Source organism: Bubalus bubalis, chromosome 16 (genome assembly GCF_019923935.1).
Source record: "Bubalus bubalis isolate 160015118507 breed Murrah chromosome 16, NDDB_SH_1, whole genome shotgun sequence".
Lineage (NCBI taxonomy): Eukaryota > Metazoa > Chordata > Mammalia > Artiodactyla > Bovidae > Bubalus > Bubalus bubalis.
The window spans coordinates 9,960,554-9,976,930 of record NC_059172.1 but is presented as its reverse complement, the minus strand read 5'-3'; the positions used below and the strand labels follow the sequence as shown (position 1 = coordinate 9,976,930).

Below are 16,377 nucleotides of genomic sequence, written 5' to 3'. Positions count from 1 at the left end.
TTAGCACCTCAGCTTCTGTGCACAGGGCTTTAACTGCCTCATTTCTCCCTAGGTTTAGAGATGAGGAAACAGATGCACAGAGTGGTTAAGTAACTTGCCCAGGTCACACAGCTGGCAGGTTATAGAGGCAGAACTAAAACTGGAAATCTGTCTCCGAAGCCAGAGCCCCTTATCCCGTGGGTCTGCCTCTTAACGTCCGGGTGGCCTGCGGCTGGACACACACAGGTGCTTGTGTTCTGAGCGGAGCGTGAGTCAGCCGTGGCGGGGGTGGGGGCGGTGTCTCTCTGCGAGTCCAGGTGAAGGGCATGGCTTTACTCTCTGCGTAGTGTCATTTCTCCTGTCTGCCTTTTTCAATGAGGCGGTTTGGGTCCACATGCCTCTTCCAGCATTCTGTGCCCCGGCTGCACTTACAGTCAGACCCCTGCTCCTGTGACAGCCTGGCCCTGCCCTCCTCCCCAGGTCACTTCACCCACACCCTTCCCTTTGCCTGTCCCCTGCCATCCCGGCCCCCTCAGCCCCATTCCAGTTCCCAGAGCCGGGCAAGCCCTTTTCTTGCCTCAGGGGCCCCACAGAGGCTGTTCCCTGTTTAGACCACTTGTCCGGCCTCTTCACGTGGCAGGCCCTTCTCTTTCTTCAGTGTTCAGCCTGCCAGGGGGGCCCTCCCTCGTCTTCTCTCGCATTCCACTCTATTTATTGCCGTGATGGCACATGTCTCAAACCAGATTTACAGACTGATTTGGATTTAATAATAGTGATTTGATTTAACAATGGTCTGGAAGTGCCATGGAGGCCGTGACATGTCCATCTGTTGTTCAGACGCATCCCAGGGTCATGCCCGGCTCTTGGCATAAAGGTGTTGCTCGGCATTTATTTGCTGATTGGAGGATGAAGGGCTGGGTTGGTTTAGCCAGACAGGAAGGGGATTGAGAAATATTTATGGAGCATCAATTAGGTACCAGCCAGAGTCTGACCACCTTCATTCCTCTTCTTTGCTTTTAGGAGGAAAGATCATTTGTGCTCTATAAGTGAGGAAACTGAGGCGAAGGGTACTTAGACCAGGGATCACTCGAATTCCGACTTGGACCAAGGAGCTAATGCAAATAAGTGAGTAGGTTGAGTGATAAATAAACAAACAAACCAGGAGCCCAGGCTCAATGATAATGGGCATTTAAACCATGACTTGATTGTCTGGGAGGGGTAGACACTGCGGTGAGCTTCAACACACATTCCCTCCGAGGAGAGAAGCTACATTTTAGTTCCAATATTTTTCAAATCTTCTGCAAATAAAAAAAGAGAACAAAGAAGTCCAAAACTTGGATTTTTAAAGAGATATTTTCCAACAGTTAAATACTGCTGACTGATTCATAGTTTTGTTTTTATTTTTAAATGCCCATGTGCTACTGCTGTGCGAGGCCAACGGAGCTCTGGCTTCCCAGACACTGGCTTTCCACTCTGGTTTAGAGCACAGGAAACAGAACAGCCAAGCTCCTCGGGAATCTCAGTCTGTCCGGCCCCGTCAGGCCTGTTGAGAGGCTCTCTCCTGCCTCAGGAACAGATGAAAAGATAGTGTGTGCTCTCAGAGCTCTGGACTCCGAAGATGTGGCTCAAAAAAAAAAAGTCAGGACTCCATGGCACACTAGCGCTGATGAGTGGTGTTACATGTTCTGGTTCCTCGCTCTCAAGGTCCTTCACCCAGGCCTTTGCCTTTGCCGGCCCCAGGGACCCACAAACTTGGCTTTGGGACAAGCCAACCCACAAATCCAGACCTGACCATCACTGTGCTTATTCACATAGCCCATTCCCCACTCCCTGGTTCTGCTGGGCAAGTGGGTAATCAGAGTGGCCATTCATTTACTCATTCATTCAGTCAGTCACAACCGTATTTTTTTAAATTAGAGTTGATTTCCAGTATCATGTTAGTTTCAGGTGTACAGCTTCAGATTTGCTTGCGTGATATGTTATTATAAGATCTTGAATACAGTTCCCTGTGCTCCACAGTAAATCCTTGTTGTTTACACATTCTATATATGTCTGTGTCTTAGTCGCTCAGTTGTGGTCTGACTCTTTGCGACCCCATGGACTGTAGCCCGCCAGGCTCCTCTGTCCGTGGGATTCTCTAGGCAAGAATACTGGAGTGGGTTGCCATGCCCTCCTCCAGGGGATCTTCCTGACCCAGGGATTGCACCCAGGTCTCTGACATTCCAGGCAGATTCTTTACCATCTGAGCTACTTGGGAAGTCCCATTGTATATACATTACTCTGTATCTGTTAATCCCATCCTCCTAATCTATCCCTCTTCCCACTTTCCTTTGTAGTAAATTTCTCTTCTCCGTCTGTGAGCCTGTTTCTGTTTTATAAACAAGTTGATTTGTATTTTTTGTTTAGATTCCGCATGTAAGTTGTATCGTACATTTGTCTTTCTCTGTCTGACTTGGTGTGATAATCTCTAGGTCCATCCATGTCCCTGCAAATGGCAATGTCTTAGCCTTTTTGTGGCTGAGTAATATTCCATGGTAGACATATACCACATCTTCTCTATCCGTTCACCTGTTGATGGACACTTAGGGTGCTTCCATATCTTGGCTAACACACAAATGTATGTTGATGTCCACTCTGTGCTGGGCAATATTCTCCATGCTGGGAAAACAGTGAGCAAAGTCTGCATCCCCCAGAACTTTCCTTCAGGGAGTAACTGGTGGAGCAGGGAGCTGCCTGAGACAGAGTGGTCCAGGAAGGCCTCTTGGAGGAGGTAACACCTGAGTAGAGACCTGAGTGAAATAAGGGAATGAACCAAGCAAAGATCCAGGATAAGAGATTCTTACCAGAGGGAGTGCCAGTACCCAGATAGCCAGATTACCTGAGTGGAACATCTTGGGGACTTTTATTTTCCAGCAGTGCCCCTTTGACATCTACTAAGTGAGGCTGTTCACTAACACCTCTCTGCACTCCCACCCTGTGCCTTTGCCCCACATAATGCCGTCCATCAGGAATGCCCTTCCTCCCTTCTCTGATGGCCCAAAGCTTCCACATTTGGAAGACACCTCCTCCAGGAGGCCTGCCTACGCTGCTCCAACAGAAGCACTCTCTCTCAGCTTGGAGCTCCACAGCATGGTCTGCCCCTTACTGCTGACTTCTGTGCCCAGCTGTTCATGACTTAGGGCACAGGGCGGGACATGTGGACCTGGGCTTAAATCCTAGCTTTCTTTCCTGTTGGCTTAGTGACCTTGGGCAAGTAGCCAAACCTCTCTTATCCCATCCTTTCGTCTATAAAGTGGACTAGTAAGATTACCTTGGGGCTTCCCTGGTGGCTCAGTTGGTGAAGAATCCACAATGCAAGAATCCACCTGCAATGCAGGAGACCCATATTTGATCCCTGGGTTGGGAAGATCCTCTGGAAAAGGAAAGGGCAACCCACTTCAGTATTCTTGCCTGGAAAATCCCACGGACAGAGGAGCCTTGCAGGCTACAATCCATAGGATCACAAAGAGTTGAACGTTACTGAACAACTAAACCACCACCATCACCGCCTTTGTGAACTGGGCCAAATCATTAATCATTAACCAAGATTACCTTGCTGGGTTCATTTAATGATTAGAGGCTACCTTGCTGGGTTCATTTAATGATTAGCGGCTAAGTGAAGCCCCCACCTCCAGCCTGGCATGTCACAAATGGTAGCTGCATGATAATTACTCCTCCTTTGCCTGTACCTGCCCTGACCCCAAGGGTGTTACCGTTCACCTCCTCCAGGAAGCCCTCCCTGGCCTCCCAGGCTTAGTAATCTTTCCTCTTACACCCCCCACCACTTCATTAATGACCGATTTTCCCCCTTAGAACAGTTGTTAAATGATCTTATTTTTTAAGCTAGATTCATCTTATGAGGGTGCATGACATAATCTTAAATCATGGTGCCCTTCTATGGTGGCTAAATTTGCTGTGGATCCTGGTAAACCCAGAAGGGTGGCCAGCAGGGAAGAGGAACTGGGAGCATCAGAGAAGGTGCTGTGTACAGACATCGGCCCTGATCCACACCTTACTTCTGCCTTGAATTTTCCTTCTTTAAAAGTCACCTGGGTCTCTGGGATGCGGGGACTTGCAGGAGAATAAAGACACCCCCTTTTGTGATCATCTGTAATTGAGTGCTCTCTCCCATCTAAAGCAGAGGCTGATTTGCCCATCACCTACCCAGATGGAACCTGCTGGTCAGGTAAATAACACACAGAAAAGGAATTTATGATGGCAGCTGGGAGATCATTAATTACTGCTGCCCCCCTCTGCCCAGCCTCGTGCAGCCCAGGGATCAGCCTTTGTTTCCAAGGTTGAAACCCAGGCGGGTCCCCGAGACTAGGAGCAAAGAGGGACCTGTCTACGATTTTTTTTTCTTTCTTTTGAAAGGACCCCATGGGGAGATGAGGGGACCAAGGCACTGAAGAGCAAGTCATTAGCCCCTTCCTAGCCTTGTACCTCAGCCCCGTGGACACAAGCAAGGACCTGCCAGCCCCCACGGCCCCTTAGAGCCCCCCTTCTCTGCTGAGAAAGCAAACCGCTGCCTGAGCTGGGCCTTGCGTTGGCTGGGACGGAGAGAGTCCAGAGGGTTCCTTCTCAGGAAGTGGGAGAAGCAACCCCGGAGAAGGCCTGACAGATGGGCTTCAGATCGCACCACGTGCCTGAGCTGGCGAATGACGAATCTGGTTTGTTTGTGTTTGCTTTTTACTTCGATGAAGCCCAAGACCCACAAGGGCTTTTCCCCCGTCATCCTTTACTAGATGCCCCTCCCCAGCCCTCTTCCTCCACGTTCTCACATCTCCAAGGGGTTGGGGAAGCCACCACACAGAGAAGAGGGGAGGCCGGAATGCTTGGTCTCAGACTGACAGCTGTTCAAATCCCAGTCGGCCACTTACTTACTTTGTAACTTGGTTGCTGTTCAGTCGCTCAGTCGTGTCAGACTCTTTTTGGCCCCAGGGACTGCAGCATGCCTGGGTTACCTGTCCTTCACCATCTCCTGGAGCTTGTTTAAACCCATGTCCATTGAGTCAGTAATGCTATCCAACCATCTCATCCTCTGTCACCCCGTTCTTGGGCATATTGTTAAACTTGTTTGGCCCCAGTTTCCTCATCTGAAATGTGGGAATCATCACAGCATTCACCTCGAAGGGTTGATGTTAAATGAGATGACATATGTATCCTTGTCTGGATGCCCCAGAAGTAGACTCCGAGATAAGCATTTGTGAATAAGGGATTTATTCAGGAAGAAACCAATAAGAGATGGGAGCAGAATGGGGAAGGAAAAGAAGCCAAGAAAGGGAACAAAGTCAGGCTGAGTCCTTCAGAGGCTGCTCCCCGACCCCACCGGCAACTCTGGGGTATAGATTGCATCTCTGAGTTTGTCTCAACCTGAGGCAAGAGAGCTGGGCTCACATCTGCCCATGCCCTCAGACACTGGCTGAGGGCCACCCAAGCATATGGGGGAGGATGTAAGCTCCCAGACACGTCTGGATCCCAAAACATGGGGACAAAGGGCTCTGGCAGCCCAAGCGCAGTCTTCTCATGAGGGTGGCAGGTGCAGGCCTTGGGAGGAAGAAACACACAAAAAGGGGACCTTGGAGGAGCCCTGACAAAGCTGCCACCATATGTGACGCTCTAGCTAGCGCTTAGGGTGCAGACTGGTACCAGGGATCAGAATCACTGGACAAGTAATGAAGGTAAGGGTAAATCCGCCTGCCAATGCAGGAGACACGAGTCAAGCCCTGGGTCAGGAAGATCCCCTGGAGAAGGGAATTGCAACCCACTGCAGCATTCTTGCCTGGGAAATCCCGTGGACACAGGAGCCAGGCAGGCTATAGTCCATGGGGCCGTAAAAGAGTCTTAGCGACTGAACAGCAACACAGCCACCGACATGGTCACAGAAGAGGCTTGTAGCTCAACCTGTAGATGCGCAGCACACTCGTGCAGGGACTCAGTAAGTCCTTTTTCAGGCATCACAGTCCTTTGGAGCTCTAAGCTGATCTTACTCTTATTTCCTGAGAGCTCTTCTGGGCCTTCCACGGGGTCTGGATGGCTGTCAGGGGTCTGATTTTGCTGGGAAAGCCATCTACAGCCCAACTCTGATCGCACTGCGTCCATTTCCCTGGGTGGGTGGCGGCACCAAGATGTGCCCCCTCCACTGGTGGTGAGCCTCCGGGGGGAGTGGTAGGCAGAGTAATGAGCCCCCAAAGATGCCCACGTCCTAATGCCTCCTGGAGGCTCTGAATTTATTTTCTTACGTGGCTAAAGGGACTTTGTAGTCAAGTGAAAGGTCTTGAGATGGGAGATTGTCCTGGATGATCTGGGTGGAGTCAGTCTAATCACATGGATCCTTAAAAGGGGCAAACGGGAGTTTAACAGAGGGGAGCATCGGGAGGATGCAGGCTGGCCTTGGCTGACGTTAAAGACAGAGGGACCATGAGGCAAGAAACACAGGCAGCATCTCGAATCTGGAAGAGGCTTCTCCCTCGTGTTTCCAGAAGGAACAGAGCCCTGCTAACAGCTTGATTTTTGCTGAGTCCCATTTCAAAGGACTTCTGACTTGCCAAACTGTGAGATAATAACCGTGCCTTGCTATAAGCCCTTACATTTGTGGTAATTCATTAGAGCAGCCAGAGGAAACCATATGAGGGGGTGTGATGTATCAGCTTGGCACGGCTGTCGTACCCAGTGACCGGAGCTGACACCAATCGAGGCGTGGCCCTGAAGGTCTTTTGTATCCATTGACTTCAGGTGTGTAGAAGGGCCTTCTCCAATCAATTAAAAGGCCTTAGGAGCAAAAACTGAGGTTTCCCAGGAAAGAAGGAATTCTGCCTCGAGAATGCATCAACTCCCATCTGAGCTTCCAACCCACCTTGTAGATTTGGGACTTGCCAGCCTGACAATGGCATGAAGCAGTTCCTTCAGAGAAATCTCTCGATAGAAAAGCACACAGATTTATTACACGTATGTAATATTGTACATATATGATATGTCATAGAATATGTGTGATATCATCTATATGAGATACATACATATATATATATATATATATATATAAAACTGCTCTTGGTTCTGTGTCTCTGGAGAACTGGCAGGTATAGGTGGCTTCCAGTGTTTTTGGCTGTTGTGGACCATGCTGCCGTGAACGCTGTGGTGGCCACGCAAATGTGTTTCTACTCATTTTACCTCCAGGGCAAGTGGCCCCGTGGTTCAGAGCATTAGTGCCCCGGACTCGGGTCTCTCGGTTCCCACCCTGCCCTCCCTCCACGAAGGCTGCCTCCCTGGCTTCCTGCAAGGGGAAACCACTTCCCAGACACCCTCTGAGACAAGGCCCGCTGCATGAGCCTGAGTCCCCTGAGGTTCTCCCTCGGGCTCTCCGTCCCCTTCTCCTAGGGCCTCTGGTCTGTCTTTCTCCCTCCCATGGCTCCCTCTGGGACAAGGCCAGCTGCATGAGCCTGAGTCCGCCGAGGTTCTCCCTCGGGCTCTCCGTCCCCTTTTCCTGGGGCCTCTGGTCCATCTTTCTCCCTCCCACGGCTCCCCGGGTGTCCTCGCGTCTCTGTCTGCCCTGCACATCCTCTCTCAAGTCCAGATCCCACTGCCTCTCTTCCTCTCTCATCCAGCCTGCCTCCTCTCTCTGTCTCCCTCTCTCCCCAGCCCCTGGAGTCTGTCTGCCCCAGGGTCCCTTTCTGCCAACTCTTCCCCCCACCACCTGCCTTCTCTCTGCTTCACGAATCTTGTCTAATAGCTTATGGAAGCCAAGACTGGCACCATCAGAAGTGAGCATGTGATGGGGGGAAGTGTGACAGAGTGATGCCCCCAGATGCTGAAGGGCCGTTTAGGAGTGGGGGTGGGGAGGAGCCAGGGGGCAGACTGGGCCAGTGATTCTCTAAGGAGACCGAGGTGAACAGGATGTGTTGAGTCCCCAGGGATCCCCACAGAGGAAGGTCTTCCTGGGGCCCAGAGCTGGGTCCTGCCCACCCCAGGCACACTCCCCATTCTGCGTGCACATTCCTAGGTGCCACACTCGGGGTGGGTTACTATGCTTGGTCCCTTGCAGAGTGGAGCCCATGGCCAGCACCTCCCCGAGTGCAGGGCCACCTCGGGAATGAGCAGTGTCCCAGGTCACCCTGGACCTCGCTCTACAAGAAACAAAGGTACCGGCTTGGCCAAGTCCTCCACGGGGATAAAACTTCCCCACAACAGCCAGGGAAGCTTGAGCAAGGTTACCTGAGGCTCAGTTTATCATTGTTGTTCTTCAGTCACTCAGTCGTGTGACCCCATGGACTGCAGCAAGTCGGACTTCCCTGTCCTTCACTATCTCCTGGAGTTTGCACAAGCTCATGTCCATTGAGTCAATGATGCTATCTTACCATCTCATCTTCTGTCTCCCCCTTCTCCTCCTGCCCTTAAACGTTCCCAGCATCAGGGTCTTTTTCAGTGAGTCAGCTCTTGACGTCAGGTGGCCAAGATATTGGAGCTTCAGCTTCAGTATCAGTCCTTCCAATGAATATTTAGGGTTAATTTCCTTTAGGATTGACTGGTTCCGTTTACCCATCTATTAAATGGGACTGAAGGTGATGCAGAGGGTACTGCCAAGCGCACAAGGAGACTGCTTGAGAGGGTGTCCCACAGTGCCGGGCATGCCGTGAAGGCCCATAACGTCCAGCCAGCCTTGTTACCTGGGGGTGGAGTGAGTATCCTTGCCTGTTTCACCTGCACAGGCCTCTTTCTCTCTTTTTAGTGGGGAGTTGATATAATCAGAGCTAGAAGCCACAGGACATCAAAAGCAACATTTGCACAGTGCTTTGGAAGGAATAAAGCCCTTTTCATAGGTGATCGCACTTAATGTTCTTAACTACTTGGGCAGGGGCGAGGAGGGGAGGGAATTATACTTCTCATTTTGCAGAGAAGACTCAAGTTCAAAGACATGTATCATGCGCCTGAGGGCACTCAGCTCTGAGCTGCGTGCAGCAGGATTCCAATCCAGGGCAGTCTGACTCCAGAAGGCTCTCTTTCCCCTCACTGGCTGCCTCTGGGAGGGGCAGGCGCTGACTCTTACGGGCAAAGCAAACCTCTGTTTCAACATCAGTGCAGCTGCATGCTGTTGCCCGTGTGCAAAGCGTCCCTCCTTAATTATCCTGCTTGATCATGACACAGCTTGCAGCGCAGGCAGGAGACCTCAGCCCCGCTTTACAGACAAGAAAAGCACAGCCTGGAGAGATGGACTCTCCCACCCACAGATGGCACAGAGCCGTCTGTGTCCAAGCTCAGGGCTTTAGGTGTGTGACTGTGGGCACGTCTCTTCACTGCTCTGAGCCTCAGTTACCAAACTAATCCTGTCTCTGAAGGCTCTGCTGAGAATCAGATGACACAAGGATACAGAGAGCCTGGCATCGTCCCAGTACCTGCGGGGTCCTCTGTACCTGAACATTTTCTTTCTTTGGGAAATTCTGACATGAGCTTCTGAAAGCAGCAGGAGCTCTGGAGTGCTGCCTGAGAGGATGAAAAAAAATGCAGATATACACAGTGTCTACTGTGTACATGTCAGAGGGTTTAATGGTGACAGACACCGTGGCTGACCACATGGAACTTAACACCGCAGTGCAGAAGACAGAAAATAAGAAAACCATGAGTTCCTCCAATGATTCCATGTTTTAATCAGTGGAATGAAGGTAGAAAAAGAAAACACAAGGAGGGACTGCTTCTCTGGTCAGGGAAGGTCTTTGAGGAGCAGAGCTCTGAGTCAGGGTCCTGAAACAGGCAAGGGTTGGCCATGCAGAGCTAGGGAGGGGACGGTTCCAAGGTAAGAGGGCAGGATGTGCAAAGGCCCTGGGGAAGGAATGGATCTGAATGTTGTAGGCTGGAGGGAAGAGCATGATGGCTGGGATCTAGTGACAGATGAGAGAGAGGTTCAAGCCAAGGCTGGGGAGGTTGGCAGGGATCTAACTATGAGGATCTGTCATGGATTTGGACTTTTAAGTTGAATAAGAAGCAGTAGATAAGGTTTTAAGCAAGGAGGGACATGGTATAATTTTGACTTTAAGAAGTAAGCAGTTTACAAGCTCATAAACATTTCTCCCTGGAGAAGGAAATGGCAACCCACTCCAGTATTCTTGCCTGAAAAATCCCATGGACAGAGGAGCCTGGTGGGCTATAGTTTATGGGGTCGCAAAGAGTCGGACACAACTGAGCAACTAAGCACAAACCTAGCTGAAAGGATCTCTAAATAGGATCTAGTCCATCCGTTTATACTACAGTGGGAAACTGAGGCTCTGGAGGTGAGAAGTTGGTGGGTAATGTCATTCAGCATTTGGAGGCACAAGCAGCCCTGGAACGCAGGACCCCAGACTCCAGCTTCAGTTCTCTTTCCCTTGAAAGGTCAGCAGAAGCCCCAGCCCAGGAACTGCTTCTGTCTCCTTCAAGGATGAGCCCAGCTCTGTCCTGGCCCAAGAGCCTGTGGGACCACGCTAGCACCGGTGCTTTCCCAGGTCCAACCAGTGGCTGTCCGTCTCCCATGATGACTTTTGTTCCATGGCCACCATCTCTAGATCCCTCGACACCGAAGAAGCACACATGGGCCAAGTCTGAGTTTTAAACTACACCCTCGCTGTAGTAATTGCAATTCTACCTGAATGTACTTGACCCCATGCAAAGAGACATCTGCTAGCAATTCTGGGAATGCAGTTAGCATTTTTGCTCTGTGATGCTCAGAGCATTTCCCGTGCATGACCATGTTTCTCCCTCTTGGAGGCGAGTCCTGGCAGCACAACCCTCTCTTTTTTGCAGATGGGGTGATGAGGCCAGAAGTGGCCGACTGACTTACACAGCAGTCAGGGAGGAGAGCAAGCCAGAGAAGGGGCCTCTCTCGGCAAGTGAAAGGGAAGAGAAAGAATAAAATAAACATACCACCTTCAGATTCTAGCATCAGACTCTAAGAATTATTCTCCAGGCTCTGAGAATCATGAAATGATAGAGCTGACATGCCTTAGAGATGGCTGGGTCCAGTGGATCCTCTGGTTATTTATTTATTTGGCTGCACTTGGTCTTCCCTGCGGCATGTGGGATCTCTTACCTTTGCTGCGGTATGCAGGGTCTTTAGTTACAGCAAGTGAGATCTAGTTCCCTGACCAGGGATCGAACCCCGCGTTGGGCTCCCTGCATTGGGAGTGTGGAGTCTAAGCCACTGGATCACCAGGGAAGTTCAATCTTCTGGGAATTAAAAAAAAAAAAAAAACTCCTTTTAGGGATAAAACATATATAGTAAAATATATCCATCTCCAGTATACAGCTCAGTGATTGTTTTATGGACCAAATAACCACCATGCAGACCAAACTGGAGGTGAAGCCTGGCCATGCAGAACTGGGGAGATGAGGGTTCCGGTTTGAGATGGCAAGATGTGCAATGGCCCGGGGGCAGGGATGGATTTAAGTGGGGAAGGATGGAGCAAAGAGTACCATATGGCCTCGTGACAGATGAGGGAGAGGCTCAAGCCAGGGCCAGAGAAGTTGGGGCCAGGCACCCATCCCACCAGCCCAGAGGCGCTCCTGTGTCCCATCCCAGTTGACACTCTCCTTTCCTCACCCCCGCTTACCCCCAGGTACCTACTGGTCTGGCTTCAGTCACAATCAAGCTGCTGTTCTTGTTCTTGAACTTCATATAAATGGAATCATACAGCTTGAGTTCCTCCAAGCCTGGCTTCTCTTGTTCAACACAGTGAACATGATCCTTCCACGTTGCTGAACAGGACAGTGGTTCTTGTTTTTAACTGCTGTGTAATATCCCATCACACACACACACACACACACACAGAGACACACACACACAGAGACACACACAGAGACACACACACACAGAGACACACACAGAGACACACACACACAGAGACACACAGACACACACACACACAGACACACACACACAGAGACACACACAGAGACACACACACACAGAGACACACAGACACACACACACACACAGACACACACAGAGACACACAGACACACACACACAGAGACACACACACAGAGACACATAGACACACACACAGACACACACACACAGAGACACACAGAGACACACACAGACACAAACACACACAGACACAAACACACAGACACACAGAGACACACACACAAACACGCAGATACACACACACACAGACACACACACATATACACACACAGAGACAGACACACACACATATACACACACACAGACACACAGACACACACAGATACACACACACAGAGACACACACACACAGACATACACACAGAGACACACACACACAGACATACACACAGACACACACACACACAGACACATACACATAGACACACACACACAGACACACACACACAGACACACACACATAGACACACACACACAAACAGACACACACACAGACACACACACACAGACACACACAAACAGACACACACACAGACACACACACAGACATACACACACAGATACACACACAGAGACACACACAGACACACACACACAGACACACACACACACAGACATACACACACAGAGACACACACAGACACACACACACAGAGACACACAGACACACACACAGAGACACACACAGACAGACACACACAGACACACAGAGACACACACACGCAGACACACACACACAGACACACAGACACATATACACACACACAGACACACACACATATACACACACGCACAGAGACACACACACAGACACAGACACACACACATATACACACACACACAGACATACACACAGACACACACACACAGAGACACACACACACAAACAGACACACACACAGACACACGCACACAGACACACACAAACAGACACACTCAGACACAAACACACAGACACACAGAGACACACACACAAACACACACACAGACACATATACACACACACAGACACACACACATATACACACACACACAGAGACAGACACACACACACACAGACACAGACATACACACAGACACACACACACAGACACACACACACAGACACACACACAGACACACGCACACAGACACACACACAGAGACACACACACACAGACACACACACAGACACACAGACACAGACACACACACACAGACATACACACAGACACAGACACACACACAGACACACACACAGACACAGACACACACACACAGACACACATACACACAGACACACACACACAGACACACACACACACACGCACACACCCATATGCTTCCTTGGTGGTTTGTCAGTAGAAGAATCCACCTGCGATGTGGGAGATGAGGGTTCGATACCTAGGTTGGGAAGATCCTCTGGAGAAGGAAATGACAACCCATTCCAGTGTTCTTGCCTGGGAAATCCCATGAACAGAGGAGCCTGGTGGGCTACAGTCCATAGGGTCTCAAAGAGTCAGACACAACTTAGCGACTAAGCCACGACCAGCATACATATGAAGCAATTTAGCACAGCACGTATATATATATATGTGTGTGTGTGTGTATTACAACTGATTCATCTATTTTTCTTTGGGGGCATCAAGTTGTGTCCCATTTAGGATGCTTATAAATAGAACTGCAACAAATATTTTGTGATCCAGGTCATTTTGTGGGCACATGCAGGCTTTTCTCTTGGGTGTGTAACTGGGAGTGGAAATGCTGAATTGTCATGGGTTTGACTTTAATAGACAGTACCAAAGAGGATGGTTGTGCCATGTGAAGTTCCTGCCACCTGTGTATGAATGTTCTAGTCTCTCTGTCTCCTCACTCATGCTTGATGTCATCCCTCTGTTCAATTTTAGTCAACCAGTGGGTCAGTATCTCATGGGTCAGTATCTCATGGGTCAGTATCTTGGTACCACAGTGAGATACTGTGGTTTTTATTTGCATTTCCCCGGTAAGTAATGATGCTGAGCACCTTTTCATATACTTATCAGCTACGTGGATATCTTCTTTAGGGAGGATCTTTTCAAGTCTTTCACCCAATTTCAACTGGGTTATTTTCTTATTGATTTGTAGGCATTCTTTACATATTCTGGATACAAGTCCTCTGTCATACATATGTATAATAAATACAGCTTTCAGTCTGCGGCTTTTTTTTTTTTTTCTTACTCTTTAAATGGTGTCTGGGGATAGTTTGAGAAGGAAGGGAATGAATACTATGGAGAGCTTCTGTTGTGCCCATCCAGGTGCTCTGCACGTCCGTCTCACCTTTGCTGATGCTCATCACCACTCAGGGAGGTGGATATCATCACCCCATCTCTCCAGGCCCCCACACCACCTGACAATAAGGGATTTAAGGAACTGGCCCGCCATCTCAGAGTTGGCAAGTGTCTGGGCTGAACTTCTCTGGTCCCAAGCTGCCTCTTTCTCTTTTGACTGTCAATTGGAGAGGTAGTCGTCCCCTCTACCTCCCACCCCCCACCCCCATCCTTAGCCTGCCTTGCCGTCAACAGCCAAGTGGAGAGAAAGATCAAGGAGGTGCATATCTCTTTGCCTTTCCTGGAGTGAGGACTTTCTAATTTGGCCGCCTTGTTTTATTTGAAATGAATTTCTTGGCATCTTTAACTAATTCACATTCCATTGCAGATTCACAAGAGCTTCCAAAAGCATCTTGAAAAGGTTGGCACGGCCTGGTGTTTGGGATTATTCTTAATGCCAATACCTTAAATGTATATAATTCATTTAGTTTGGAAAGTGCTTCCATGATGAATGTCTTATTGCATATTCATTAGTTAAGCCAGTGAAATAAGCAGGGCAGCAGTCATTAGCGCGCTCACGTCCAGAGGCCAGAACTGATTTGTTCTGATCTGCAGAACCTGGGGCTGGAGATACCTCAGGAAACAAAACATCAGGACTCAGTCGGGGCCTGGCTGGTCCCAGGAGCCCCAGGCATTCAGCAGAAACAGCCGACTCCGGGTGTGTCGTGCTGGGCCGACGTGGCCGGGAGGAAATGGAGTTGCATTTATTATAAACTGTGAACCAAGACAGGCTTCCTGCCCAGCAGGAGGACAGGTAGGGAAGTGCCTGCTTGTCTGGGAGTTTTCTGTCTCTCCCCTTGCATTCCACAATTGTTTGAGGAGTTCCATTGGGAGCAGGGCCTGTGCCAGGGAAGCAGAGATGAGCCAGCAGGTTCGAGTCCTTTCGCAGTGAACCTGGCCCTGTTAACAAGCACCACTGATTGAGCGCTCTCTGCCTGCCAAGCCCAGAGTGGAGAATACCGTGGTATTCATGTCCTTTAACCCTCACCAGGACCTGTGAGTGTGATGACCCCCTCAGGCTGCGGGGGAGCCAGGGAAAGGCCTGTGCACTGCGAAGCCTGCGCAGGAGGCAGGAGGCAAGGCTGACCCAGACAGGGCACAGGGCCAGGGCCTCCAAGGAGAGAAATCAGGAAGGCTTCATGGAGGCGGTGACTTTTAACCAAGGCCCTTGAAGAATGGGTAGGATTTTGAGGGCAGAAATGGGACAAGGGGGCCGTGCTGACCAAGGCAACACAGAGGCAAAGACCAGAGATGGGAGAGAAGGTCAGGCAGCTGAGGATGGTGGCCAAGGGCATGCCCTGCAGTCTGCAAGACCCAAGAGTGAGCCTTGGCTCCCCACGCACCTGTTCTTTGATCTTCAGTGAATTGTATCACCTTCCCCCTTGTCAGTCTTCCTCAGCTTTAAAAAAAAATTTGAGGTGAGAGAATTCCCTGGCAGTCCTGTGATTAGGACTCAGCGCTTTCACTGCGGGTGCCCGGGTTTAATCTCTGCTTGGGGAATTAAGATCCTGCAAGCCACACAGCATGGCCAAAAATAATAATAATAATTACAACTTCATTAAAGAAAATTGAGGTGAAATTCACAGGACATAAAATTAACCATTTTAAAGTAACGGCCCAGTGGCATTTAGTCCACAGTGTTACGCAATCACCGCTTTTATCTAGTTCCAGAACGTTCCTTCACCCAAAAGAAAACCCCAGACACATCAAGGGTGCCTCCCTGCAGCCTCTGCTGCTGCTGCCAAGTCGCTTCAGTCATGTCCGACTCTGTGCGACCCCATGGACTGCAGCCTACCAGGCTTCTCCGTCCATGGGATTCTCCGTCCCTGCAGCCTCTGGCTTTCTATGTATATGGACTGACCTATTCTAGAAAATGTATATAAATGGAATCATACAACACATGGCCTTTTGTACCTGACTTCTTTCACTTAGCCTAATGTTTTGGAGGTCTATCCATACTGTAGGATGTATTGCCACTTCCTTTTTCTGAGAGAATAATATTCCATTGAATGGATCTAGTACATTCCTATGTTTATCCGTGTAAACACAGGTGACACTTGGGCTGTTTCCACCTTTTGACTAGTGAATACTGCCGCTGTCAGCATTTGGGTCCAAGTG

The 16,377-nt window shown here is 49.8% G+C and overlaps 1 protein-coding gene across 5 annotated transcripts in view; it reads left to right on the top strand.

Annotated features, from left to right (window-relative positions):
* The window catches only part of TSPAN18 (tetraspanin 18), a 211,407-nt gene that overhangs the window by 108,795 nt on the left and 86,235 nt on the right, over positions 1-16,377 (top strand). The window contains exon 3 of one of the 5 annotated variants that reach the window (XM_025266179.3): positions 1,000-1,104. The exons of the other annotated variants lie outside the window; for them this stretch is intronic. The gene's annotated coding sequence lies outside the window, so the exon portion shown is untranslated. The remainder of the gene's footprint in view (positions 1-999; positions 1,105-16,377) is intronic. 5 annotated transcript variants of the gene reach the window in all.